Source organism: Salvelinus namaycush, chromosome 18, assembly GCF_016432855.1.
Source record: "Salvelinus namaycush isolate Seneca chromosome 18, SaNama_1.0, whole genome shotgun sequence".
Taxonomy (NCBI): Eukaryota; Metazoa; Chordata; class Actinopteri; order Salmoniformes; family Salmonidae; genus Salvelinus; species Salvelinus namaycush.
Genome location: NC_052324.1, coordinates 472,707 through 493,896, shown reverse-complemented (window position 1 = coordinate 493,896; position 21,190 = coordinate 472,707). Strand labels below are relative to the sequence as shown.

Sequence of the window (21,190 nt, the reverse complement as noted above, 5' to 3'; positions counted from 1 at the left end):
TTTAGGTTTGATTTTCAGACATGGCTAACAAAGACTATTTCTAGTCTAGTACAGTGTTATGCTCCCCCTTAGAGTGGCTCCTAGGCCTGTCCCTGTAATTTAAGGACAATGTTCACCGCATTCCCTCGTGTTGAGAAAAATGCACAGCGCCGTTTCTCGTGTTGAGGACAATGCACAGAGCAGTCCCTCGTGCTAAGAACTATGTAGAGCGCAGTCCTTCGTGTTGTTGGCTTACCTTTTCTGATGAGCATGTGAGATACGTTTTTCTATTTGGCCCCATCCATCCTACAGGATGAGGAAGCACCTGGTTGTTAGAAAGTTACTCTGGCAGATGAAAGAAAGACGTAACAGGCAGACGGAGGTTGGGAAATGTTTACAGTGTGTTTGCTCTATCAGCATGGGGTTTTATCCAGGTCACTGACCTACAGTAGAGCCAGGATTCTTCCTCACAAGGAGCTTGGGAGGATGTGATGGGAACAGGCTAGAACAGGAGTGTAGAGATCATGGTTTGCCCGTGAGAGAGAGACTGTGTGGAGGTGGAGGCAGCATCAGTATTCTCCCTCATTGATGGTGGGGTGATATCCGCATTCCTCTCATGTTGTTATTCTCTGCTCCTGCTTGTCCTCTGCTTGTTGTGGGTTCGAGATACGACTATATCAGTAGTACATATGTTTACCTGTCTCTGTGCATACCACATTCATATACACTCACCGGACCGTTTATTAGGTACACTACCCCGTTTATGAAAATGGATCGCTCCTACAGACAGTGAGTCATGTGGCCGTGATGAGCTATATAAAGCAGGCAGACAGGCATCGAGGCATTCAGTTACTGTTCGATTGAATGGGCAAAACGAGTGACCTAAGCGTCTTTGAGAGTTGTGTGATTGTCTTTGCCAGGCGCGACAGATCTAGTAGCTCAGAAACAGCCACCCTCCTTGGCTTTTCACGCAGACACAACAGTGTCTAGAGTTTACAGAGAATGGTGTGACAAACAAAAAACATCCAGTCAGCAGCAGTGCTGTGGGTGAAAACAGCTGGTTGATGAGAGAGGTTGAAGGAGAAAGGCAAGAATCGTACAAGCTGACAGGCGGGCCCACAAACAGACAAATAACGGCGCAGTACAACAGTGGTGTGCAGAACAGCATCTCGAAACGCACAACTCGTCGGTCCTTGTAACGGATGGGCTATTGCAGCAGAAGACCACACCGGGTTCCATTCCTATCAGCTAAAAATAAGAAGAAGCGGCTCCAGTGGGCACGCGATCACCAATATTGGACAATTGAGGAGTGGGAAAACATTGCCTGGTGCGAGGAATCCCGATTCCTGTTGCGTCATGCTGATGGCAGAGTCAGGATTTGGCGTAACAGTCCATGGCCCCAACCTGCCTGGTGTCAACGGTACAGGCTGGTGGTGGTGGTGTAATGGTGTGGGGAATGTTTTCCTGGCACACGTTAGGTTCCTTGATAACAATTGAGCAAAAAATTGTTCCGACACCTTGTAGAATCCATGCCCCCAAAAATTCAGGCTGTTCTGGAGGCAAAGGGGGATCCGACCTAGTACTAGATGGGTGTACCTGGCCGGTGAGTGTATATTGCTGTAGCTTCTTTATTTGGATGTTCCTTAGTTGTTCACAGTTGTTTTAAATGTTTAAATGTTGTTTAAAATGGAGGCCTAAGTAGTGAATGGTGTGAGAACAAAGGTCATTGAACAGCAGTCAGCTAAATACATTGCTATGTCCAGTCTACTACTGTTATGTAGATTTACTGCAGTGTTGCGTGATACAGGATACTTCTGCCTGGTCTGGGGGGTGTGATGTGATTGGTCAGGACAGGAACCTCTGCATGGGCCCAGAGCAGAGCAGACAGACAGCCTCAGTGACTTATCACTGGCTGGGATGTGCTAGAGTGATGGAACACCAACATATAACTATCACACTGTCACAGGAGAAATTAAGCCCATAAAACCTTTTACAATTTTCATGGGAACTCTCTCCCCCCACCGGCAAGGATTTAATCAAATCTAGCAAATGAATCCTGGTGGCGTAGATAAATAAAAAAGAGAGAGAGGGGGAAGTTAAGTTTATAAGATCAGGCCTTTTGATTGGAGTTCAAATGTAACTATTGTCCCCTTTTCAAAGCCCTAGTCATCTGACGGTCAAAAACTTGCAGATCAAAAATTATTAGCAAGGTAACCTTGACAATACAGGGCTAATCTAATTGTAAAACCAGTGTTTCCAGTATATGCTGCTAAATCGTGGCTACCACTGCATACCTCTATACGTCTACATAGATGTATGCCCCAGGAAGACCCCAGTCACCCCCTCCCCTCCTAGGGGAGGAAACACTGAGTACGGTTACATGCACACAATAATGTGATTATTGTGGATAGTCAGATTAATATAATAGTTTGATCAAAACGTTTACATGCTTTGCAAGAAGAACGGTTTCCCTAATAATTCTGTTTACATGGACATATCTAAAATCAGGCTACCTGAACGCAGAAAAGCGCCCTCAAAATGAAAGTTCTACCAAAGCGACCATGTTCGGACATATTAAGTTTGTATGTGAAAACTACTTCTAAGACACATCCATTCAGTTGTTCTGAACTCACTTCAGTTGCGATAAAGGGGGAGGCTCGCACGACTGGTGCTAGCACATGCCTAGATCAAATAAATCGCCGGAATGCCGCTTAATAAGGTGTTTACATGTCCTAATAATTTGAATGATTGCTCAGAAAACCAGGTGTTTTAATCCTTAAGAGTCTATTGAAGCACCTGTGCATCAATCTAAGTAATATAATGCAAAAATCCCCATCACGATCTGTCAATTTAAACTAGAGATATGTTTTTGCATGGGCTGTGTCTCAATCTACCGCATCCACCTATGTCGGCCTTCCGCATCTGCGGTGGAGGGTGGCCGATCTACAGTGATGTTTGTCAGACCATGAGACATCCCAAAAATCGTTATTCCCACTAAAACGTCTGTAGCATCTGAATGGTTTGGCCTACAACTATTATGACCACTCTGTGGTGTTCCCCGTTTTGCTCTACCACCCCCTTATGTATCACTGGACTCCTCTGAAGTCGGTAACGCTGATGTGCCAACTTCTGTCTGTCGTGTCCAAACCGTTTGAGCTACAAGCTAATATGATCCCACTATGGAAAGGGAAGAATCTCACGAACACGATGTTCTCTGTTTTGCTCAACAACCCCCACAAATGTCACAGGACTCGTCTGAAGGTAACCCATACAAACAAACGGAAGTATAAGAGGTAGTTTTCTACCAACAAAAATAAGAGGTTAAATAGTGTTAAATATATCTCCTAGATGTAGGACAGACACTTCAAAACCTTATTCCTTATGAGACATTTTTTGACTGTCTTTTTTGCCATTTACGAATGTGTTATTCAATGCATTTCTATGGGCTACAGTAGTAAAGGCCAAAGTCAATATTTTATCAAATCACTTTAAAAATATATATATATATACGTAAAGCGGTCCTAAAATTCAAAATCAAATAGCAAAATGATCCATGTTATGACCATCTTAAAATAATTCCATAAGTTAGCTTAGTACACCCCCCCACACCCACCCCCGCCGTGACTATTGCATAATCAGTATAATATCGAATTATTAGTGTGAATGTAAATGTACTCACTGATAAAGCGTAGCCTGACAGGGGATAAAGGTGCCTCTATGGATAGTCAATACCAGCAGTGGTCGACGACATACAGCTGTGCCATCCTAATTTGATCACTCTTTTGTTGCAGAGACTTATCCTGCTGCATCAAAATGAGCAGTTCTCTTTCTCTCCATGCGGGGGCAGTCGAGTCATTGGTATCAGGGCTTAATATCAAAATCATAATCTCTCTCGCTCGCTCAAACGCTAAGCCTAGGTCCTATTTCTGCAATATTCAAATGTACAAAAATGTATCTGAAATGCAGCCATACTCTAACCATGTTTCCATCCACAGTTCTTATGCGAGTAAAATCATACCGTATAAAAAAAAATCACAACAGCTGTGATGGAAACAGGAAGTTTTGGTATAATGTAATAAATGTTGACAGATCATTTGTTCGTTCAACATGGTGGGATCTTTTTGTGTCTGTAAAATTAATTATGCAAGAAATGGCAGTGGAAATGCCTTTATTCGCATATATTGATATAATAACCATCATATCGAAGTAAACTTGGAGTCACACGATTATATGGTGTGTGGTCCACCCACTACGACTTGGGAAACCAAGCAGTTTATTAGGCTACAGATGAAATAAGTTATAATGAACTTCACAGGGTGGTGAAAGTGCACAGTGATGAGCTTGATGCTCTTTTCTAATAAATACAGAGGGCCTTATTCTGGTGACATGATGATCGATGCTTGACTGGCGTTTGACAAATACAAAATATTCTCCATAATAATCTCATCATGTAGACTAGCCTACCTGCAATATATCTGAGCTGTTGGCTAGAATGCACCTGCCAAGACCATAGTAGGAACATTTGCAATTTAACACAACAGTGGAGTTGAAATGTGATGGAAACACTGAACTTTCGATTTTTATTCGGTACATGAAAACTTAAAGGAAAAAGGTAATTTTGTGTGCACTACGTCAACACACACTGATTTTTATCCACAACAAGTCCGTTTGGTGGAAACACCACTGGTGGGAAAATGCACATAGTTTCATATGCAGATTTAGAATATTTGCATAAAAATCTGTCGCCAATTGGATGGAAACCTAGCTACTGATACACATTGGAATGTCTGACAAATAGATTAATCGGCCGTAGTCTGTTAAAATGGACTAAATTGTTCAATGACAATACCAACCAGCGGCCTAAGATATCTTGAAAGACATAGTTTAGGGAGCGGTAATGAGGTGACCAATAATGGTTGCAATTGAGACCAGCTGTGCCATCGATGGTTGCAATAGGCCCCTTGTTATTTTCTTATATTCCAATACATTCTATAGGCTACTCGTTAGCCTATCCGTTGTCAGAAGGTTGTGAAAACTGATAATAGGCTACTGTTTGTTTCCCTGGCTGAGTCGACGAGATGATTTGGTCCATCAGTTGATTGACAGCTGATTGACATCGATGGGGCTTTAGTGGAGTGGGTCGAGAGCTTCAAGTTCCTCTGTGTCCACATCACTAAGGACCTGTCATGGTCCAAACACACAAACATAGTCGTGAAGAGGGCATGACAATGCCTCTTCCCGCTCATGAGGCTGAAAAGATTTAGCATGGGCCCTCAGATCCTCAAAAAGTTATACTGCTGCACAATTGAGAACATCTTGACTGGCTGCATCACCACTTGGTATGGGAATTGCTTGGCATATAACCATAAGGCGATAAGATAGTGCGTACGGCCCAGTACATCACTGGGGCCGAGTTCCCTGTCATACAGGACCTCTATACCATGCGGTCTCAGATGAAGGCCCTAAAGATTGTCAAGACTCCAGCCACCCAAGTCATAGACTTTTCTCTCTGCTACCGCACGGCAAGTGGTACCGGAGCGCCAAGTCTGTGACCAAAAGACTCCTGAACAACTTCTACCCCCAAGCCAGCTGAACAGTTAATCAAATGGCTACCCTGACTATTGACCTCATTTTTATTTGCACTGACTCTCTTGCACCGGCACTATGCACACTTACTGAACTCTACCTACACACTCACACATACTATGCTGACACTCCAACACTCACATACACACACTACATACGCTCACACACACAAAACACACACATACGCTCACACACTCACACATAGACACACTTTCACACTCTTTCACAATCTTCACATACGCTGCTGCTACTCTGTTTATTATCTATCCTGATTGTACAGCACTTTGTACAGCACTTTGAGATATCAGCTGATGTAAGAAGGGCTATATAAATCAATTGGATTTGATTTGATTTGATTGCCTAGTCACTTGTACCCCTACTTACATGTACATATTACCTCAATTACCTCAACTACCTAGTACCCCTGCACATTGACTCGGTTCCGGTACTCCTTGTATATAGTCTTGTTATTGTTATTTTATTGTGTTACTATTCATTTAAAAAAATAGCAAATTTTTCTTACTTGAAAATGTTTTATTGTTGGGAAAGGGCTCATAAGTAAGCATTTCACTGTAAAGTCTACACCTGTTGAATTTGGCGTGTGTGACAAATAACCTTTGATTTGATTTGACCATCCCCACTCCTGCAATTAGCTCCAACCCTGTCTCTTTCATCATGCCACAATGATTTGGTCATTATTATCGTTCAAGAATCTGGCACTTTGCCACATCCATGTGTTAATGTTACAATCCTCCCACTGCTAAATGGCATATTATTAGACCTAGCTTGTATCATCATCCTACTGTATTATCATTATACCTGCCTATCATTATTCTACCTTACAGGTATTTTTTAAGGAGTGGGGCAGTCCCACTCCTTTTGTAATTTTTGTTGCTTTTGAGAGATAACAGTGTTGAAAAATGGGGAAGAATGAGTCAAAGGGCAATGGGCCAGATTCGAACCGATGCCAACTGGCATACTGTATGTATGCCGGGGTTAGCGGGTGTAACCGCTGGACCAGACAGGCATTGAGGCAACCACTCATTTATTCTGCCTATTGCTTGCCTTAAACAAATAAATAAATAAAACAATGGTCACACTTTATTTGGATAGTCCAGATGATCATACTATCAACAAATTATCTGTTGATAATCAACTGCTTGCTAAGGTTACAGTTAGGGTTAGGTTTAGAATAAGGGTTAGGGTAAGGTTAGAGAGTTGGGGTTAGGTTTAGAATAAGGGTTAGGGTAAGGTTAGAGAGTTAGGGTTAGGTTTAGAATAAGGGTTAGGGTAAGGTTAGAGCTAGGGTTAGGTTTAGAATAAGGGTTAGGGTAAGGTTCGAGAGCTAGGGTTAGGTTTAGGGTAAGGTTAGAGCTAGGGTTAGGTTTAGAATAAGGGTTAGGGTAAGGTTAGAGCTAGGGTTAGGTTTAGAATAAGGGTTAGGGTAAGGTTAGAGCTAGGGTTAGGTTTAGTAGATAGTTAGTTGAAATGTTACTAATAGTCTGTAGAGCAACTATAGATTGACTATCCAAATAAAGTGTTCCATAATGAAAAATATGTCTACCCCCTACAAATATGTACATGTTTTAATCCACAGAAGAATTCACACGAGTCACGCTGTAGCCTGCACATAGCCTACATAGGCTACTTGAACTAATGCCCAGTGGACCTGCAGTCTAAAAATAGCCTGCATAGGCTGCATAGCCTATAAACACAACAAGACAGATGGACTAGATCAGAATGTTTTGTTTAAAATTGTAATAATCCATTATTTCTTCACAGTATAAGCGCAGCAATGGGCACATGGTAATATGCACAAATGTTCCAAAATGCAAGTAGTGGACAAAATAAATGGTCTAATGCGCACCACACATGCCAGCAGTTTCATATGACAGATAGAAATACATATCTGTAAAGAATTCTCAAAGAGAGGAGATCGAAAATATTTGAGTGTGAATGTCTGGCTGAGTTGACAGCCCCATTCATCTATTTCATTAGGCCTAGTACACCTATTATCCTATTAAATCACTGTCCTGCACAAATCAATGAACCATCATCAATTAACCATCATCAATGAACCATCATCTCTCCCAGCTTCATGGTTTGAAAGAAGTGCATAATTCCAGTCCACATTATAGGCCTACAGTATGCATAACCGAATCACAGATGCCATCCTATATGTAAGAAACATGCCCCCCGGCCCTTTTTTTGCCGTGCTGTAGAACCACCATTTTATTTATTTATTTAATTTCACCTGTATTTAACCAGGTAGGCAAGTTGAGAACAAGTTCTCATTTACAACTGCGACCTGGCCAAGATAAAGCAAAGCAGTTCGACACATATAACAACACAGAGTTACACATGGAGTAAAACAAACATACAGTCAATAATACAGTAGAAAAATAAGTCTATATACAATGTGAGCAAATGAGGTGAGATAAGGGAGGTAAAGGCAATAAATAGGCCATGGTGGCGAAGTAAATACAATATAGCAATTAAAATACGGGAATGGTAGATTCGACAGTAGATGAGTGTGCAAAGTAGAAATACTGGGGTGCAAAGGAGCAAAATAAATAAATAAATACAGTAGGGGAAGAGGTAGTTGTTTAGGCTATTTATAGATGGGCTATGTACAGGTGCAGTTATCTGTGAGCTGCTCTGACAGCTGGTGCTTAAAGCTAGTAAGAGAGATAAGTGTTTTCAGTTTCAGAGATTTTTGTAGTTCGTTCCAGTCAATGGCAGCAGAGAACTGGAAGGGGAGGCGGCCAAACGAGGAATTGGCTTTGGGGGTGACAAGTGAGATATACCTGCTGGAACGCGTGCTACGCGTGGGTGCTGCTATGGTGACCAGCGAGCAGAGAAACCCTAGCAGGGTCTTGTAGATGACCTGGAGCCAGTGGGTTTGGCGACGAGTATGAAGCGATGGCCAGCCAACGAGAGCGTACAGGTCGCAGAGTTGGGTGGTATATGGGGCTTTAGTGACAAAACGGATGGCACTGTGATAGACTGCATCCAATTTATTGAGTAGGGTATTGGAGGCTATTTTGTAAATGACATCGCCGAAGTCGAGGATCGGTAAGATGGTCAGTTTTACGAGGGTATGTTTGGCAGCATGGGTGAAGGATGCTTTGTTGCGAAATAGGAAGCCAAGTCTAGATTTAACTTTGGATTGGAGATGCTTAATGTGAGTCTGGAAGGAGAGTTTACAGTCTAACCAGACACCTAGGTATTTGAAGTTGTCCACATATTCTAAGTCAGAGCCGTCCAGAGTAGTGATGCTGGACGGGCAGGCAGCTGCAGGCAGTGATCAGTTGAAGAGCATGCATTTAGTTTTACTTGTATTTAATAGCTGTTGGAGGCCACGGAAGGAGAGTTGTATTGCATTGAAGCTCGTCTGGAGGGTTGTTAACACAGTGTCCAGAGAAGGGCCAGAAGTATACAGAATGGTGTTGTCTGCGTAGAGGTGGATCAGAGACTCACCAGCAGCAAGAGCGACATCATTGATGTATACAGAGAAGAGAGTCGGCCCAAGAATTGAACCCTGTGGCACCCCCATAGAGACTGCCAGAGGCCCGGACAACAGGCCCTCAGATTTGACACACTGAACTCTGTCGGAGAAGTAGTTGGTGAACCAGGCGAGGCAATCATTTCAGAAACCAAGGCTGTTGAGTCTGCCGATGAGGATGTGGTGATTGACAGAGTCGAAAGCCTTGGCCAGGTCAATGAATACGGTGGCACAGTATTGTTTCTTATCGATGGCGGTTAATTTCTCTAGGGTAGGGGGCAGCATTCGGAATTTTGGATGAAAAGCATGCCCAAATTAAACTGCCTGCTTCTCGGGCCGAGAAGATATGATATGTATATAACTGGTAGAGATTTAGATAGAAAACACTCTAAAGTTTCCAAAACTGTTAAAATAGTGTCTGTGAGTATAACAGAACTGATTTGGCAGGCGAAAACCTGAGAAAATGCATTCGGGAAGTAGTTTATTTTGTTGGTTTTCTAGTTTTCTATTCAATGCCATTACAGTATCCATTGACTTAGGACTCAAATTGCAGTTCCTTTGCCTTCCACTAGATGTCAACAGTCTTTAGAAATTGTTTCAGGCTTGTATTCTGAAAAATTAGGAAGTAAGAGCAGTCTGAATGAGCGGACCCTAAAGTGTCACAGAGCTTTTTCATGAGCGCGACCGAGAGAGTGCCTTTCTTGTTTACCTTTCATATTGACGACGTTATTGTCCGGTTGAAATATTATCGATTTATTTAGGCTAAAAACAACCTGAGGATTGAATATAAACATCGTTTGACATGTTTCTATGAACTTTACGGATACAATTAGAATTTTTTTGTCTGCCTGTTTTGACTGCGTTTGAGCCTGTGGATTACTGAAGAAAACGCTTGAACAAAACAGAGGTTTTTGGATATAAAGAGACTTTATCGAACAAAAGGAACATTTATTGAGTAAATGAATGTCTGCTGAGTGCAACCATATGAAGATCATCAAAGGTAAGCGATTAATTTTATCTCTATTTCTGACTTGTGTAACTCTTCTACTTGGCTGGTTACTGTTTGTAATGATTTGTCTGCTGGGCTATGTTCTCAAATAATCGTAAGGTATGCTTTTGCCGTAAAGCATTTTTTAAATCTGACACCGTGGTTGGATTCACAAGAAGTTAATCTTTAAACCTATGTGAAATATGTTTTGTTTTCTGAATTTTTATAATGAGTATTTCTGTATTTGAAACTGGCGCCCAGCAATTTCACTGGCTGTTGAAGAGGTGGGACGCTAACGTCTCACGTACCCAAGAGAGGTTAAGATATCGTTTAGGACCTTGAGCGTGGCTGAGGTGCACCCATGACCAGCTCTGAAACCAGATTGCATAGCGGAGAAGGTACGGTGGGATTCGAAATGGTCGGTGATCTATTTGTTAACCTGTCTAGGATGAGTGTGCCGCTAGCGGCACTCCCCCCCCACCCCCACTGAAAAACCAGTGCCGCGAAATTCAAAAAAAATATTTTTTTTAAATATTTAACTTTCACACATTAAAGTCCAATACAGCTAATGAAAGACACAGATCTTGTGAATCCAGTCAACATGTCCGATTTTTAAAATGTTTTACAGGGAAGACACAATATGTAAAGATGTACATCTATTACCTAAAAACACATTAGCATAATCCACCATCTTTTATTTGTCCACCAACACCAGTAGCCATCACCAATTCGGCTAAACTAAGATATTTATAGCCCCTAACCAAGAAAAAAACTCATTAGATGACAGTCTGATAACATATTTATGGTATGGGATAGGTTTTGTTAGAAAAAAGTGCATATTTCAGGTAGATGGCATAGGTTACAATTGCACCCACCGTCACAAATGGAATAGAAAAACTACTTAGAGCAACGTGTTTACCTACTTACTAATCATCAAACATTTCGTAAAAATACACAGCATACACGAATCGAAAGACACAGATCCTGTGAATACAGACAATATTTCAGATTTTCTAAATGTCTTACAGCGAAAACACAATAAATCGTTATATTAGCATAGCACATAGCACATAGCAGCCCAGCATTGATTCTAGCCAAAGTGAGCGATAAAAGTCAACATCGCCAAAATATATTAATTTTTTCACTAACCTTCTCAGAATTCTTCAGATGACACTCCTGTAACATCATATTACACAATCCATATAGAGTTTGATCGAAAATGTTTATATTTAGCCACCAAAATCATGGTTAGACAATGTGAAATGTAGCTCAGCTGGTCAGAAAATGTCCTTGCGCCACTTAGACAGTGATCTACTCTTATACATAAATACTCATAAACGTGACTAAAAAATATAGGGTGGACAGGGATTGATAGACAATTTAATTCTTAATACAATTGCGGAATTACATTTTTTAATTTATCCTTACTTTTCAATACAGTTTGCGCCAAGCGAAGCTACGTCAAAAAACATGGCGTCCTAAGCCACTAAAATGTTTCGACAGAAACACGATTTATCATAATAAAAATGTCCTACTTTGAGCTGTTCTTCCATCAGTATCTTGGGCAAAGGATCCTTTCTTGGGAGTAATCGTCTTTTGGTGGAAAGCTGTCCTCTTGCCATGTGGAAATGCCAACTGCGTTCGGGATGAACTGAAAGCGTGCCCAGCTATTCACAGCGTTAAAGAAATAAATGTCCCAAAATCGCACTAAACGGATATAAATTGCTATAAAACGCTTTAAATTAACTACCTTATGATGTTTTTAACTCCTATAACGAGTAAAAACATGACCGGAGAAATATAACAGGCTAAACTAACGCTTGGAAAAATAGCAGGTCGATGTCCTCCACGCGCATGACGCAGCTGGAAAGGAGCTCCTACCTACAGGGTTTTTTTATTTATAGGGCCTGTGAACGCGCAATCGACCCCATTCAAATCGTCATCACGTAAAGGCATCCAGGGGAAGACGTAAGCAGTGTCCGTATAGTCATAGCAATAACAGTGCCCTTTTAACTGACTCCAGAACAGTGGCCAAAATTTCTGAAATCTGACTCCATGTCAGGGAAATTGCTGTAGAATGGGCTCTGTTCCACTTAGAGACAAAATTTCAACTCCTATAGAAACTATAGACTGTTTTCTATCCAATAATAATAATAATATGCATATTGTACGATCAAGGATTTTGTGGGAAGCCGTTTCAAAAATTACACGATTAGCATAAATAGTCTCAACAGCGCCCCCATCCTCAACAGGTTAACTTGGCTTTCGAAGACCTTAGAAAGGCAGGGTAGGATAGATATAGGTCTGTAGCAGTTTGGGTCAAGAGTATGTCCCCCTTTGAAGAGGGGGATGACCGCAGCTGCTTTCCAATCTTTGGGAATCTCAGACGACACGAAAGAGACGTTGAACAGGCTAGTAATAGGGGTTGCAACAATTTCGGCAGATCATTTTAGAAAGAAAGGGTCCAGACTGTCTAGCCCGGCTGATTTGTGGGGGTCCAGATTTTGCAGCTCTTTCAGAACATCAGCTAATTGGATTTGGGAGAAGGAGAAATGGGGAAGGCTTGGGCAAGTTGCTGTGGGGGGTGCAGTGCTGTTGACCGAGGTAGGGGTAGCCAGGTGGAAAGCATGGCCAGCCATAGAAAAATGCTTATTGGAATTCTCAATTATAGTGGATTTATCGGTGGTGACAGAGTTTCCTATCCTCAGTGCAGTGGGCAGCTGGGAGGAGGTGCTCTTATTCTCCATGGACTTTACAATGTCCCAGAACTTTTTTGAGGTTGTGTTGCAGGAAGCAAATTTCTGCTTGAAAAAGCTAGCCTTGGCTTTTGTAACTGCCTGTGTATATTAGTTTCTAACTTCCCTGAAAAGTTGCATTTCACGGGGGCTGTTCGATGCTAATGCAGAACGCCACAGGATGTTTTTGTGTTGGTTAAGGGCAGTCAGGTCTGAAGAGAACCAAGGGCTGTATCTGTTCCTGGTTCTATATTTCTTGAATGGGGCATGCTTATTTAAGATGGTGAGGAAGGCATTTTTAAAGAATAACCAGGCATCCTCTACTGACGGGATGAGGTCAATATCCTTCCAGGATACCCGGGCCAGGTCGATTTGAAAGGCCTGCTCGCTGAAGTGTTTCAGGGAGCGTTTGATAGTGATGAGTGGAGGTCGTTTGACCGCTGACCCTTTACGGATGCAGGCAATGAGGCAGTGATCGCTGAGATCTTGGTTGAAATCAGCAGAGGTGAATTTAGAGGGCAAGTTGGTTAGGATGATATCTATGAGGGTGCCCGTGTTTACGGCTTTGGGGTTGTATCTGGTAGGTTCATTGATAATTTGTGTGAGATTGAGGGCATCAAGCTTAGATTGTAGGATGGCCGGGGTGTTAAGCATGTCACAGTTTAGGTCACCTAGCAGCACGAGCTCTGAAGATAGATGGGGGGCAATCAGTTTACATATGGTATCCAGAGCACAGCTGGGGGCAGAGGGTGGTCTATAGCAGGCGGCAATGGTGAGAGACTTGTTTTTAGAGAGGTAGATTTTTAAAAGTAGAAGTTCAAATTGTTTGGGTACAGACCTGGATAGTAGGACAGAACTCTGCAGGCTATCTCTGCAGTAGATTGCAACACCGCCCCCTTTGGTCATTCTATCTTGTCTGAAAATTTTGTAGTTAGGGATGGAGATTTCAGAGTTATTGATAGTCATCCTAAGCCTGGATTCAGACACGGCTAAGACATCCGGGTTGGCAGTGTGCTAAAGCAGTGAATAAAACAAACTTATGGAGGAGGCTTCTAATGTTAACATGCATGAAACCAAGGCTTTTACGGTTACAGAAGTCATCAAAAGAGAGCGCCTGGGGAATATGAGTGGAGCTAGGCACTGCAGGGCCTGGATTCACCTCTACATCGCCAGAGGAACAGAGGAGGAGTAGGATAAGGGTACAGCTAAAAGCTATGAGAATTGGACGTCTAGGACGTCCGGAACAGAGAGTACAAGGAGCAGGTTTCTGGGGGCGATAAAATAGATTCAAGGTATAATGTACAGACAAAGGTATGGTAGGATGTGAATACAGTGGAGGTAAACCTAGGCATTGAGTGATGATGAAAGAGATATTGTCTCGAGAAACATCATTTAAACCAGGTGATGTCATCGCATGTATGGGTGGTGGAACTGAATGGTTGGATAAGGTATAATGAGCAGGGCTAGAGGCTCTACAGTGAAATAAGCCAATAAACACTAACCAGAACAGCAATGGACAAGGCATATTGACATTAAGGAGAGGCATGCTTAGCCAAGTGATCATAAGGGTCCAGTGATTAGTGAGGTTGGTTGGGGTCACGGCGATTCAGACAGCTAGCTGAGCCATGGGTAGCAAGCTAGCAGAAGATGGAGGTCTGTTTTTAGCCACCCCGTGCGTTTCCGTCGGTAGATTAGTGGGGTTCTGTGTGGTAGAGGGGACCAATCCAATTGTCAAAATAGTTATAGTTATAGTGGCCCAAGAAGATTGTTCGATAGACCTGTTCAGATAGCAGCCGATATGCTCAAGATAGCTAACGATTAGCGGGCCGCAGTTAGCAGATGGGCATTCAGGTTACCTCGCGATGGAGGGGCCAGTTGAATGACTCCCTCGGGCAGATAACGTCGGTATTCCAGTCGTGAAGGCCCGGTGGGGCTCCGCATCGGCAGTAAAACGGGTCCGGATAGGTGATTGTAGCCCAGGAGTGGCTGATGGAACTCTTCAGCTGGCTAGCTCCGGGATAATTGGTGTTTGCTCCGGAATCGACGTTAGCCAATAGTCACTCGGATAGCAGCTAGTTAGCTGCAAGATCCAGGTGTAAATGTCCAGAGCTTGCGGTAGAAATCCGGGGATATGGAGAGAAAATAGGTCAGGTATGCTCTGGTCTGAGTCGCGTTGCACAAAACTGGCGATAGCTTTCCGAGCTAAAGGATAGCTGATGACCGCTAGCCGTGGTTAGCTGAATACTAACGTTAGCTAGTGAGCTGGCTAACTTCTGTCTAGCTTCTGTTGTGGATTTCGGATACGAGGTGAATAATACTTTTGGGAAAAAACAGATCCGCACCACATTTGGTGAGGCGGGTTGCAGGAGAGTGTTTTGAAGTTGAGTTTTTAGAATAAAATACATAAAAAGATATGCGAAGAAAAAGATAAAAAGATATGAAATATATATACACGGGACAAGACGAGGACAAAGGACATCTGACTGCTACGCCATCTTGGATATGAACATTGAACTGGTATACATTTTACAAATTGCCAGATGGGCCATGGGGTGGGGCCATTCCATTAGGTTGGGTTAGGTTTACAGAATCTGTATGGTAGGTATGGTACTGCATTGTATAGCCTTCAAACACCGCTTCCAGCTGCCCCCTGGCAGTGATGATAAATATTCAATATTCATTAAAATACTCCTGCTGCAGGATAATTTTCCTCCTGCGACGAAATGGGTCAAATTAAGATCCGACATCTGTAGCCCATTCAGCTGTATTTGAGTCCAGTCATTATAATATACGTTGGTGGGATGACTTATGACAGCCATCTAGACAGTTGTAAAGCTGACTCTAATGGACAACTAAGAGACATAATGGTGCTCCAGGATGATTTGTTCCTAATCCGCAAAAGAGAGAGTGTGGAAGCAGGGATTAAGGTTAATCAACCAAACATAAATTGACGCTGCTCGCCTTTGACCAGCATAACACCCAACCAGTGATGTAATTACTTAGGTCCCATCGATATATATTCAGAAAGGTATCCTGATTACTTGTGGTCATAAAACAGGGCCTCTAGCGATTACAGTTTATGATGCTACATTTGCATCCTGTAATAGGGGGCAGTGCATTGCTGAGCTAGTGCACCGTAGTCCACCCTTAAAGGCCCAGTGCAATCAAAAATGTGATTTCCAGGGTTTTATATATATTTCCAGACGTGAGTTTGGAACAATACTGTAAAATTGTAAAATTATGATAATGCCCTTTTAGTGTAAGAGTTGTTTGAAATGACCGATAGGAAAGAGCGATCCAAACCTCTCTTCCAATATGAAGCACTAAATGGATACTTCAGGATTTTGGCAGTGTCAGATGAACTTGTCAATACCTTTTTTATGTCTCTGTGTGCAGTTTGAAGGAAGTTTCTAACTAGCGATAGCACAATTGCTAACTAGCATTAGCGCAATGCCTGGAAGTCTATGGTAACTGCTAGCATGCTAAGGGATTCCCTAGACTTCCAGTCATTGTGCTAGTCAGCATTGGCTCGCAAAACTACCTCTAACTTCCTTCACACTGGATGCAGATGTAAAATTACTCTGGGGAAGTAGATAAAGGGCTTCATTGCCAAAATCCCAAAGTATCCCTTTAACATTGTATGTCAAACAGGAAGCTAATCGTGGGTTTATCTCTCCTTCAGCTAGCTCGGTATCAGGATAATCTTTAGTCTCACCAGTAACAGCAAGCATACATCAACCGCAACAATACTTCAAATTCCTTGGCACAATAATTACAGTATTTGATGTAGTGTCAAAGACCCATAGCTGGTGACAAAACCATAACATAAATGGGGGGAAATGAATGGGAGGAGGAGAAGAGTGGGCCTGTTGCTCTGTATTGCCAGGGAAAAGCTGCAGTGCTTCATGGTGATGGCTGGGAAGGAGGCCCAGGGGACTGCTAGGTGATTGTGTGGAAGGTGCCCTCCTGTCTCTACCTCTTGTTTCTCCTTTGCTCTCTTTCCTTGTCTTTTTTTCTCTCTCCTTTTCATTTGCTCTGCTTGATGGTGCCTTGCGCTTCTCTCTCTCTCTCTGTCTCTCTGTCTCTCTGTCTCTCTCTCTCTCTCTCTCTCTCTTCTCTCTCTCTCTATCTCTCTCTCTCTCTCTCTCTCTCTCTCTCTCTCTCTCTCTCTCTCTCTCTCTCTCACTTCCCCTCACCCGTAGTGATTGTAATCTGAGGCTGTCAGGCTCCCAGTAATTGAAACTGAATAGATGAATCGCTTAATTACCTAATAGCTGATTCTCCAAGAGCTGAATAATGAAGATAACAGAGAATGAAGTGGGCATGAAAAGCATAATTTCTCTAATTACACCATTGTTGTTGTTGTTGTTGTTTGTGTTGATGGTAAAGGGGGGAATGTTGTTGTTGCCTAGTCATTCCCCCACATACTGTAGCCAACTTGACATACTGTAGCCTACTGTACAGTCCGCTTGCTTTGAAGTACCACCATGCAGAGATACAATATAATCTACACCAGTAGTTCCCAAATTGTGGGGCAAAATTGGGTCGTGCATCATCAGTTCCTCTTGTCATGTTTGTCATTGTATACTTAGAGAGCTATTTATAACTTGTCAGAAATGTCCAGATCAACTAGCCCATGTTATTTAGGTTTTTTAGCCATATATATTGTTGTAAATATTGTGTCACTCAAATATCACATGAATACACATTAGACATGGCAAAATGTATGGAATTGCAAGAAAATGTTCTTTGAAACTGCAAAATGTTCTCTGCAGCCCATGACAAAATGTGTAGAATTGCAGGAAATAAGCTTTAAACCTGGGGGGGTTAGGTTTAGAATGTTCCCCAATGCTAGAAGGGAGGCCCCGAGTGAAAAAGTTTGGGAACCCCTGTTCTACACAACGAGGACATGATCAAGCTTGTAAGATTAACAAGCTTAAGAGAAAAGGGAAAAGAATGACAGTGTCGTATAGCGAGGGGGAGAGAACATGTTGAGAGAGAGAAAGTGTTTCTTCACAGAACTTTAGTTCCCCTCTCTCAGCTCTTCTCTAATGATCTATGTTGATGTGGAGAGGGTGGAGCGACCCTTGTCATGGCTTATAGGTAACATGTAACCAGCTAGCACTCCGCTCAGTACAGGGATGGTAACATGCTTTATTACTGAGGATAGGATGGTTGGCTCACTGATGCCCAGCGGTGACAGGAGCCTTGGCTCAGTGCTCGCTGACCTATAAAGGATATGAAAATGTTGCATTCCAGCCTCCATTTATTATTCATTAACCGGCTAACCTACCCCCTAGTCAGCAATTTTTAATATCTCGAAGAGGACTCAAGTGGTGGCTTTCGCATTTAGCTCACATTTCTGTTATTCATGAAACAGAATATAAATTGTATTATTTTCCCCTGCAATTCACTTCAAAGAGGTTTTTAATAAGTTTGTTTGGAAGTTGTTGTTACCCCCCCTTATCTCCTACCTCTCCCTCCTCCCCTCTATCTTTTTCTAACCAACTTGTCATTGTTTTTTCTTGCATCTCAAAAAGTCATTTGAAATGGCGACTCCATAAATTAACAGGGCGGGAGGTAAGAGTTTTAATTAAGCAATCACTTTCCTTGTTTTCACCCCGTTTCCCAGAGCCACAATAAAATCAAACAGGAAACACAACAAAACAACAGCAGAGCCTAACAGAACCGTAAAGAACAGTATTCTGGATCTTGGGGGGCGGGGGGGTGGGGGGGGTGGGCTGAGTTGAAATGGCTTTAGGCCTTTGCTTATATACTCTCTCTCACCCCAACATGGAACATCTTCTGTGGAGTTTTGCAGGGGATTGGATACATGGCTCACTACAGGAACACAGCCAAGTGTCCTGGAGCAGACTGAGGCAGTCAGAGAAGGAGAGCTCTCAGGTTGGTTGTCGTTTGAAACACCCTAGTCTTTTTGTAAGGCGGGAGGGGAGAAGGCAGGGGCAGGAGGGCAGCGGCTGGATTTACAGAGGAATTTATCCAGCCTAATGGAACAGTCAGAGTGAATGAAAGAATGCTACGGGGAAGGAGACAGGGAGCGAGGGAAACCAAATCATAGAAGGTGCATTTATCTCGGGCCGTGCTGGAGGTAGTCTGTTAGTGAACAACAGGTAAATACGACCTGCTATGATCCTGGTCCAGGACACACAGACAGGAAGGACGGGAATGGAAAGCCTAGATACTATACTGTGTATGGAAGGAGGGGAGGGGGGTTTGAGGTGATTACATTGGATGCCAGTCTCGTTCTCTTCTCCTGGAGACTTCCTAGTGTAGCAGATCTGTGCTGCTTGGCCCACATTCATGTTCATGGAAAAGCAACAGTTAGTTCCCCCTCTCCTTGGCCCCCTTCAGCCCAGTCTGATGACAGAGGACCATGCCAAATACTGGACTGGAAGCCCGCTCAAACATTCTCCCACATTTCCACCATCCACGCATAGCTATGTGCCGTATGCATTTCTTATGAATGCATTTACCGTGTCACCATTAACTTAAACAGCACCGTAAAAGCTTTCCTTTGCATTTAGTAAATGTATAGCCCGCCTCGTCCTCAGCCCAACCCTCAATGGCATTTTATCTCTTTACAAAACGGAAACCAAAGTGTCTTGCTCAATACACTGGATATTAACATAAGCTACCTAACTATCCAGAGCTATTATAGATCCAGAAGTAACAGCGGTTTGGCTGTGGGTTAGCAGGGATAGCCGTGACAGTGGGCCTGGGCTGCAGGATAATGACGGGTCAGCTGGAGAAAGCAGAGAGGAAGCCAGCCCAGCTGGGCCCGCAGGCATGCAGGCGGAGGGGTGGAGGGTGCAGCGGCCTGTCTGTGTGTGCTTGTGTTGGCAGTCCTCCCACTCAGCACACATCCATCTATCCATCCCCCTTTCTATTTTATCTTCCGCCTTCCTGTCTCTCTCAGCGTGTCTGTCAGGCTGTGAGAGACGTGTGTTTTCTGAGTGAGGATTTGGTACCTAAGTCCAGACCCAGACTCAGACCCCTACCCCACTACACCCCACCCCCAATCAGGGCCCTGCCTGCCTCCTCTCCCTCAGGTCTCTACTGCCCCCCACAGGTCTCCACACACACCACACCCAGTCATGTAAAATGTCTAGATGTCCAGTGTTCCCAAACCCTGGTCCTCCAGTACCCTCAACAGTTCACATTTTTATTGTAACCCTAGACAAGCACACCTGATTCCACTTGTCAACGAATCATCAAGCCCTCAATGAGCTGAATGAGGTGTGTTTGTCCAGGGCTAGAAAGCAAGTATGCATCTGCTAGTCCTGCAATTTTCTAGACCATTGATTTTTATATAGCAATTGAATATGTTGCTTTGTATTAATTCTTCAAGCCCTTGTGTTAACAAACTGACATAAATGGAAGGTGAGCTAGAATTTGGATTCTAGGCCAGGGCTGAGGGCTGCTTGGTGATTGGCCATTTTCCTTCTATCCCTGGTATCAACCCGGCACAGTGGCAGAGACTCCATTGATGTGGAAATCCTCTTAGCTGGACAGAGCAGCAGAGAGAGAGGCAGCAGCTGGCAGAATGCTCCACAGTGTAGCAGACCACAACAGCCTCTGTCCACACACAGCACAGAATGACACAGTGATTTACTCAGAGCCCGACACCAAGCCTCAGAGTCATCACTGCAGCATCTCACACTGAGCGCCTGTGTAATGTAAAGTGACAACGCATCGCCCCCCTTTTAATGTATTTAGATACGGAGTGGTGGTGAATTGGATACAGTAGGTCTGTGTACGTGTGGAGGGATATTTTGTGTATGTTTGAGGGATATTTTGTGTATGTGTGGAGGGATATTTTGTGTATGAGTGGAGGGATATTTTGTGTATGTTTGAGGGATATTTTGTGTATGTGTGGGGGATATTTTGTGTATGTGTGGAGGGATATTTTGTGTATGTGTGGAGGGATATTTTGTGTATGAGTGAGGGATATTTTGTGTATGTGTGGAGGGATATTTTGTGTATGTGTGGAGGGATATTTTGTGTATGAGTGAGGGATATTTTGTGTATGTGTGGAGGGATATTTTGTGTATGAGTGGAGGGATATTTTCCTTGTTGTTTGATCCCTCTTTTTCGCAGTCATTGTCTCAAGTGCTCACTGTGCAGATGGGAATTATGGAGCTGCAGACTCAAATAACCTCTGGGCTATAGCCAATATATGTAACATAACAAAGCTTAGTGTGCAGTCTGAGAGAAATGCTTATCATTGCATGGGCATAACAAGGATCAACAGAAGTCAATCTCCTTTCTCTAAGAATAACTTCTTGGTGGGGTCATTTGAAATCAGTGTATCTATCATTTCCCATTTCTTATCCAGCTGTCCAACCATCTCCGTCATCTCCATCTGGTTTGTGTACC

At 43.0% G+C, this 21,190-nt stretch overlaps 1 protein-coding gene across 1 annotated transcript in view; it reads left to right on the top strand.

Annotated features, from left to right (window-relative positions):
- Window positions 1–21,190, top strand: part of LOC120062977 (tetratricopeptide repeat protein 28-like) — a 243,632-nt gene that overhangs the window by 170,083 nt on the left and 52,359 nt on the right. The gene's annotated exons all lie outside the window — the stretch shown is intronic.